Genomic DNA, 9,162 nt, shown 5'->3' with positions numbered 1-9,162 from the left:
TAGGTATTTATTTATAACCTATTTCATCCATCCTCATCATATCTTCTCCAAAAGGTAACCCCCAAATCATTCCTCTTTTATTATATTAATTAGCTAATTAATTATTCCACCAATTAGCTAATTAACCACAAATTAAGAACCTAAACCACAAAATCATCCAAGTGGCTGTTCCTTCCTCTCCTAGGGGGTAGGACACACCCCTATATAAACCCCCTCATTCTCTCCAAAACAAAATTCCAATTTTCTTGCTAAATTCTATAAATTCTCCAAACACTTTTCCCTCAAAATTCTAACTTTGGCATCAGAAGTTCTTCGGCCAAAGCCGTTGACATAAGGTGTTATTTGTTTTGTAGATGCAATTTTGTCGAAGAGTAAGAAGGAAGAAATTTGCATCCACAAAAGGGTAGCATGTGAATATAAAGTTTACATTCACGTAATTGAGAGCCTATAGCCCATTGTGTCCATAACTAAATGGTTATATGAATATATCGGATTCGGTAGATACTTCCCACCTTGAGTATTTGTTTTTCTTGATACCGATGAGAAATTATTGTGTCTCTTGACTAGGAATGAATTGCACATATCCTAGATGAAAATATTTGGCTTGAATCGGAACCTAGGGTTCGTTGAATCTAAATAATTGAGGATTTGAAGTTCCTTAGTTTAATTGCATAATTTATCAACACGATTTTTTTGTAGTAGTACTTGTGGTATTGCAATTAGGAATTGAGCATGACTCTGCCGCATGCCCAAAACAATTAATGGTTGAGTTATCTCTCAATAGTTTGACTATTCATTTTAATTTATTTATTTTTCAGCATTTTATTATGTTTATTTCGATTTTCTTATGTTATTATAAATTTGTTGTGAATTTATTTTATATCTAATTGTATTTTAAATTTGCCAATTCAATTTTCCATAGAAGCTTGTACTTTCTCTTATGACTTGTGACACACCCCGACCCAGAAAGTCCACTTGGACCCTGAATCGAGCTGTGCTGGCCGACACCTGGAAGGTGACGAAGCCATAAAATGTGATAGTGTATAAAAAGTGGATAAATTTGAATCTAAAAGTGTCTAAGTACCAGAGTGCGCTACGAGTGGGAGCGAACCCATTTCACACGCGATGTCAGAGCATAAGTAAGGTACAGTAGTGTGGGTAAGAATCATACCCTTAAAAGTAGCCACCAAAACTAAGATTAGCTATAGATTCTTGTCGATACAGACTCAGCAGTTAAAGCCTGGAGGGCACCAAACAGAAGGTGTGAGTAAGCAATAAAACCAAGCTATCCAAAGTTATTACCTTTCTAAAAGTAATGCCCCTAAATGTAAAACCCGTATCGTTTTCCATAAGACAATACGACATATATACATATATCCAAACCATACTCAGAAATGACCAAAACCACGGTTTGCCATTAACTCCACCATACATTAATAAGTAGGCCAAATGAACCAAATCAATACAAAGTGATATATCAGTCAGAGTCATCTAAAATGACATGTACAACTTATCCGTATCTCATCAATCATGGCTAGCATATAAGTCGGAGTCACCTCTAGTGACCTGTACGACTTATCCATATCTTATCAATCCTGGCTAGCATATAAGTCGGAGTCACCTATAATGACCTGTACGACTTATCCATATCTCATCAATCCTGGCTAGCACATAAGTCGGAGTCACCTATAGTGACCTGTACGACTTATCCATATCTCATCATGGCTAGCATATAAGTCGGAGTCACCTATAGTGACCTGTACGACTTATCCATATCTCATCATGGCTAGCATATAAGTCGGAGTCACCTATAGTGACCTGTACGACTTATCTATATCTCATCAATCCTGGCTAGCATATAAGTCGGAGTCACCTATAGTGACCTGTACGACTTATCCATATCTCATCAATCCTGGCTAGCCAATAACTCAATAAGTATACCTGCACACGAGTCGGAACCACCTAAAGTGGTCTGTACGACAGGGCTGGGTGTAAATAAGTGCTACGATCACGTGAAGACTGGGCGAATAATCGCGGGTCAGCTACGAGTCGGAACCACCTAAAGTGGTCTGTACGACAAGACTGTGCACCTACCTTGAATCCAAGGTGAGCATAAGGTGCGGGAGGTGAACATCACGTGAAGGACTGTGCCCTGGCCACGGGCGGGAGCACTAACACCGGGGTGCAGGTTTATGAGCTCTCAATGCATCTCAATATAACATATGCAACTCATGGCAACTAGTACGACAGTATCGAAGTTGCCTAACACATAACTGTAGTCATGCTATAACGCAATCGATTCAACTAGTACCATAAACTCACCTGAACTTACCTGGGCGTCCTGAGTTCACCTTTGCACTTGAAAGCATTCCCAATAATTATATGCAAGTAATATACATATTGCTATACCATGATGCAATCTAATACTCAACCATGTCGTAGCATGTTCAATTATAAACAATACAGTGAGAAGTGTACAATCAATAACGCCTTACTCCCAAACTACTTATTTTCAGGGATAATTATCCATGACGACCCAATTAACACTAATTTAGCTAACTAATTCATAAAACTAAAACTTGCCTTTACCAATTTCCTTCGCCTTACTCAATTTCCCAAGCAAGGCTTTTGTCTCAAATATTTTATGGCTGCATCTAACGTCTCGTTAGACTGCCTACATACCCTAGACAGGGATCAAGCCATTCGTAGTTCATATAGTACTTCAAGCATTCACAATAATTATTTATGAAAGTAATATGCCTAATCAATTTAAAAGTGTCGATAGAACTCTCAACAATATGTAAGATAAAAAGGAAAAGATCCACTCACCTGGAGCCCACGCTATGATTCTCTAGCGCACGCATCGAGGCGTCCTGAATGATTGGTCCCTGTGACCAATTATCAAATCACATCTCAGAACTCTTATCCGTAGAATATGTAATTCACATAAAACACAACCTCAACGACATTCTAAAATAGTTTGATACCCATTGACCACAAGTCAACCGTCGATCAAAGATCGACGGTAGGGTTTACAACCCTGTATAACTTGACCCGGAAGATCCGCATATCAGATTTCCAATCCGCAACTCCCAACGATCCACAATATGTTTCTAGAATAACATACTAAAATTTCATTACGATCCAACGGTCAGATCTCCGCCATTTGCCTAAAACAAGTGGTCGTGAACATTTATTTTACTAACTTACAAATCCAATTCAGGAAGATCCGTAAGTCGGATTCCCGATCCGTAAATTCCTGTAATCTTTAAATATTACGTATTATAATATATCCAATTTTGGTGACGATCCAACGGTCGGATCATCGATTCACATTTTATCAAGTAACGTATCGTAACGAATTTAGGTTCCAACTATCAACCTACGTCATTCAAATGACAAAACTGAATTCAAAACATTCGACATAGCCTAAAAATAGCATTGGCGGCTCACTGACCACGCGCCGCCGCACGCGCCGCCGCGGGTGGCGGTCGGCCGCCCCGACTCGCCGGAAAATTCAACTATTTCCAAAAATTCTCAAACTTCACAGAAATGAAGATCTCAGTGAGTGGAGCAACTTTCATACCTGTCACGAAGTCCAAAAGTGGACGGAAGATGGTCAATTTTGCCCACAAAGCCGGCGGGTGCCTAAAACTTCCCGACGTCGATTCGTCGTCTACGGTGGTCCAACGGGGTCAAGGTTGGTTGGGTTTTGCTCCTGGGATGATGGGCTACAAAGCCCAAGTGGTGGCATCGGCCATTGCTTTGCCGATTTGACGGAAAATCGAAAAGGGTGGTCGGAGCACCATTGATTTTCGTCAACTTTCGTGGCCTCAAACCGCCTCATGCCATGGTTAATCAAGGTGGTTCTTGGGTGGGTTTTGTAGAGGGGAATGAGAGCTTCAAGATGGTGGTGGTGGCATCGAAAAAATCCACCGGAGTTGGCCGGAATCGGCCTTGGAAGATGGGTGGTCGCGGGTTAGAAAAACCCACGGGAAAGCTTGTTTTTTTTTTTTTTTTTTTTTTTTTTTTTTTTTTTTTTTCTCTTTCCCCATTTCTGATTGGGCTTCACCTTAAATAACCAATTTCTGATTGGGGATTTAATTTAATTAACACTAAACCTTGAATAACCAATTTCGAACGTCCGTAACTGTATCGTTATAATCCGGACTCGCAAACGGCTTTCGCCTATGCGTTCACATCCACAAGTATTACGAGAATATGTTAAAAGAATAAATCATACGTCTCTCTAGACGATGGTCAACGGAAGTCAAAGTCCTTGCCTCTAGGTCAATTTCGTAAATTCACGCTTTTAAAATAAAATAAAAACGTAAAATTTGGAACGGGTTGTCACAATCTACCCACCTTAAGAAAATTTCGTCCTCGAAATTTAAAATCATCAATCCAAAGTAGAATACTCAATATTAAAGAGATATATGTATGTAACTACATACACGAGGAAGACACAAAGTGATAGCGACTACATAAAAGAGGATGACATTCCGTCATGATCGGAGTGTAGTGACTCTTCTTTCATGCCTCCAAATTCCTACTATCCTCTCGTAAACGTGTTCAAAGCGTAACGCACTTCGAAATTAAGCATGTAATATTTTTGGGTCAAGCCCAAACAACCATTAACGAATTAAATAAGTAAATACAAATATTAACGTAGAATAATCTACTTGTTTACTTGCTTAACAACCCAACGAATAAGTTATTAATATTACGGTCTGCCCCCCGCAAAACCGACAATTCACTGTTGTCTTGATAAGCAAGTAACAATTCCCGAGGGTGCAATATTACCATCTTGCCCCTCAATGGGAAATACACATGCCAGCCTCGATCGTACTCATTCACTAACTTCTGAGGCAACATCGTCAATAACATAAATTTTCTACATCACAATCTCAATCAAATATTTGTTCGCAATAATCTGCTGTAAATCACAAACTGCACATACAATATTTGTATTATATTTCGAAGGATACCATACTCCTAAACAGGAATGTAACCGTAGTTACCCATAATTTTAACAAAAGTATGCGTCCATTAAATATGGCTGTGGGTAAAATCTCCATACATTAACTCCAATGATACCATTGTTAACCCGAAATTGTAACTGTGGTTACAAGTGACTAGAATGGAAATAATGATATACTGCAACCATGCTACTGGTGGAACAAACAAGATGCAACTCGTCCACAAAGGTCTGAGTAACTCACTTCAAACTAATCGTTAATCTAGGGATAGAAATGCAATAAGGAACAACTTCTAGTACTCAAAACCTTCATAACGACTTCCAAAGGCTTGGAAGTGAAACATGTAACACGATGAAATATAAATACACCAAGATGATAATCTTGTCAAGTTTCTGTTTGCTGAATTTGTATAAAAGTCTAGGAGTAGTTTTCTCAAAAAGTCATCGTCCTCTGGACGCAATTAGAAAATTGTAGTTGCCCAAGGAAGTTTGAACTCTATATCCTCAATATCCCTACAACATTAATCAAAAGTGGGGTGCATCTAGAGTGAGGATTCATTTAAAACACATCAACGGGAGCCTCGATTTTATCTCTTCGCTACTTCCACATTTGGTCACGTCACAAAGAGAACTTCTAGATCACATCACCCGAAGAGGTTGACTACATCTCACTTCTATCTTAGTGGTCTTCACAAGTGTCTTATTGTTGAAATTTCAACACCCATTTTCAGGAAATAACTATTGCCAATACTTCAATTTTTTGAGCAAGAAGAATATTGTTTTCTACTTAAGTAAACAACCACCAATTGGAACATCATATAAGCGTATCATTGGTTTAGCATCACGATTAATGAATTTCACATTCTTTACATATACCACACATCTCGAACTGCGCATATAAAAAGATACTTCCTAACTCCATTCATACAAAATGATTAAAATCATTTGAACCATTTCTTGATAGATTAAAGGTAACTCTATATCAATACTCATATTTCCCAACCAAATAGAATAGGACATGCTGGAAGTGTGCGAGAGTAGATACACGATAATGCATTCATAGATGCTAATTTAATTCTACTATTGCCTCTGACAAAACTTAGCTTGTTCCAACAAGTAAATGTAATAAAAAGTTCTAAGATCAATGAAGATTTGGACACACTTTACTACATAAAAGTCCCAATCAATATTCTAATAAAATTAGAAATTGTTAATTCTAAGTCATAAGTATGATGGTTCATCTTTAGCGGTTCTACCACCGAGAAACATAAGCGTTAACCTACTAAGAAAGTCTGAATCCGAATTGACTTATCACATCAATCGACAATCACTATGCATCATCAAAATCTCCACCGAGAAGTGTCATTTAGCCTTCGAAATAAGGTAATGACTGTTGACTTTAGGTCAATGAATAAGATGGTTCGTTTCAAACGGTTCTAATCGTGAAAAATAAAAGCAATACTCTGCCATGTTGCCATACCAACTTAACAATGTGGTGGTATCCGCGGTAAGATTTTTGGGATATGACGCCAAAAGTATACGTCATCAAAATTTGCAGTACTACTAACCAACTCTACGACACGAACTAAAAGGTCTTCACAGTTTCCTCGACACTTATAACAATCTAACAGTGAGATATCATCCAGCATTTCGATTCTAATGTCTACTTATGAAAGTGATCGAGAGGTGGTTAGTCAAAGGGTTTTCGTTTACCTAGATAAGTGATAGGGTAAAAACAACAATCATGAGTTTAACGTCCTATTGCAAAGCTTATTCCTAAGCTTCCACGATCCTAATTTATTCGGCTCAAGCGAAGTAGTTCATTGATCCTAGGAGGATTTGATGATTGCTTTTCGGATTTCTACAACTCCCAGGATATGACAACTTACATTCGCAAGCCTATTCTCACACATTTAATAAGTACAACTACGAAAGAAAAAAAAATATGGAATAGCGTTGATTGAAAAATCTCAATGCTAGAAAAAAAAAAAAAACCTTGCTTAATAACTACTTTCAAAAAGACTTCATCGACAGTCGATCTTCCTCCTAAAGATCCAACATGAACACAAGTACGCTTGAAGATATTAGTGCTAATAGGGACCGAACAATAATTATCCCTCCGATGATCTTCCGCGAAATGTTACTAAGAAATCAAGACTAACTAAGATTTCCAATCTTTAAAGAATCAATACTAACGGCGGTAGGACAATGATATAATTATTTGGTAATATCTTTGGCGATACCTGATTATCAAAACATTAATTTAGGTCATCAACTTGCCTCAAATCTACACTTCCCCCCCTCAAGGGAAATCTTCGTTTTAGTTCTATGGACATGGCCAAAATGATTTTATAAAATGTCGTCAAGGCCACAAGATTGTCCAAAACTGAAGAAAAGTTAACATATTTTTCCATATTCGACGAGGTGGCATCATTCGAACGTCAAACACAAAAACCAAGAGTGCTCACATCACGCGTGTGATGAACACAATACTGCCCAACATATGCTCTGATACCAAACTGACACACCCCGACCCAGAAAGTCCACTTGGACCCTGAATCGAGCTGTGCTGGCCGACACCTGGAAGGTGACGAAGCCATAAAATGTGATAGTGTATAAAAAGTGAATAAATTTGAATCTAAAAGTGTCTAATTATCAGAGTGCGCTACGAGTGGGAGCGAACCCATTTCACACGCGATGTCAGAGCATAAGTAAGGTACAGTAGTGTGGGTAAGAATCATACCCTTAAAAGTAGCCACCAAAACTAAGATTAGCTATAGATTCTTGTCGATACAGACTCAGCAGTTAAAACCTGGAGGGCACCAAACAGAAGGTGTGAGTAAGCAATAAAACCAAGCTATCCAAAGTTATTACCTTTCTAAAAGTAATGCCCCTAAATGTAAAACCCGTATCGTTTTCCATAAGACAATACGACATATATACATATATCCAAACCATACTCAGAAATGACCAAAACCACGGTTTGCCATTAACTCCACCATACATTAATAAGTAGGCCAAATGAACTAAATCAATACAAAGTGATATATCAGTCAGAGTCATCTAAAATGACATGTACAACTTATCCGTATCTCATCAATCATGGCTAGCATATAAGTCGGAGTCACCTCTAGTGACCTGTACGACTTATCCATATCTTATCAATCCTGGCTAGCATATAAGTCGGAGTCACCTATAATGACCTGTACGACTTATCCATATCTCATCAATCCTGGCTAGCACATAAGTCGGAGTCACCTATAGTGACCTGTACGACTTATCCATATCTCATCATGGCTAGCATATAAGTCGGAGTCACCTATAGTGACCTGTACGACTTATCCATATCTCATCAATCCTGGCTAGCATATAAGTCGGAGTCACCTATAGTGACCTGTACGACTTATCCATATCTCATCATGGCTAGCATATAAGTCGGAGTCACCTATAGTGACCTGTACGACTTATCTATATCTCATCAATCCTGGCTAGCATATAAGTCGGAGTCACCTATAGTGACCTGTACGACTTATCCATATCTCATCAATCCTGGCTAGCCAATAACTCAATAAGTATACCTGCACACGAGTCGGAACCACCTAAAGTGGTCTGTACGACAGGGCTGGGTGTAAATAAGTGCTACGATCACGTGAAGACTGGGCGAATAATCGCGGGTCACCTACGAGTCGGAACCACCTAAAGTGGTCTGTACGACAAGACTGTGCACCTACCTTGAATCCAAGGTGAGCATAAGGTGCGGGAGGTGAACATCACGTGAAGGACTGTGCCCTGGCCACGGGCGGGAGCACTAACACCGGGGTGCAGGTTTATGAGCTCTCAATGCATCTCAATATAACATATGCAACTCATGGCAACTAGTACGACAGTATCGAAGTTGCCTAACACATAACTGTAGTCATGCTATAACGCAATCGATTCAACTAGTACCATAAACTCACCTGAGTGTCCTGAGTTCACCTTTGCACTTGAAAGCATTCCCAATAATTATATGCAAGTAATATACATATTGCTATACCATGATGCAATCTAATACTCAACCATGTCGTAGCATGTTCAATTATAAACAATACAGTGAGAAGTGTACAATCAATAACGCCTTACTCCCAAACTACTTATTTTCAGGGATAATTATCCATGACGACCCAATTAACACTAATTTAGCT

Source organism: the organism of the source record quoted next, unplaced genomic scaffold (assembly GCF_019419815.1).
Source record: "Pyrus x bretschneideri cultivar Hongxiangsu unplaced genomic scaffold, Pyrus_bretschneideri_v1 Contig26, whole genome shotgun sequence".
NCBI lineage: Eukaryota > Viridiplantae > Streptophyta > Magnoliopsida > Rosales > Rosaceae > Pyrus > Pyrus x bretschneideri.
Note: the sequence above shows the minus strand (reverse complement) of the source record.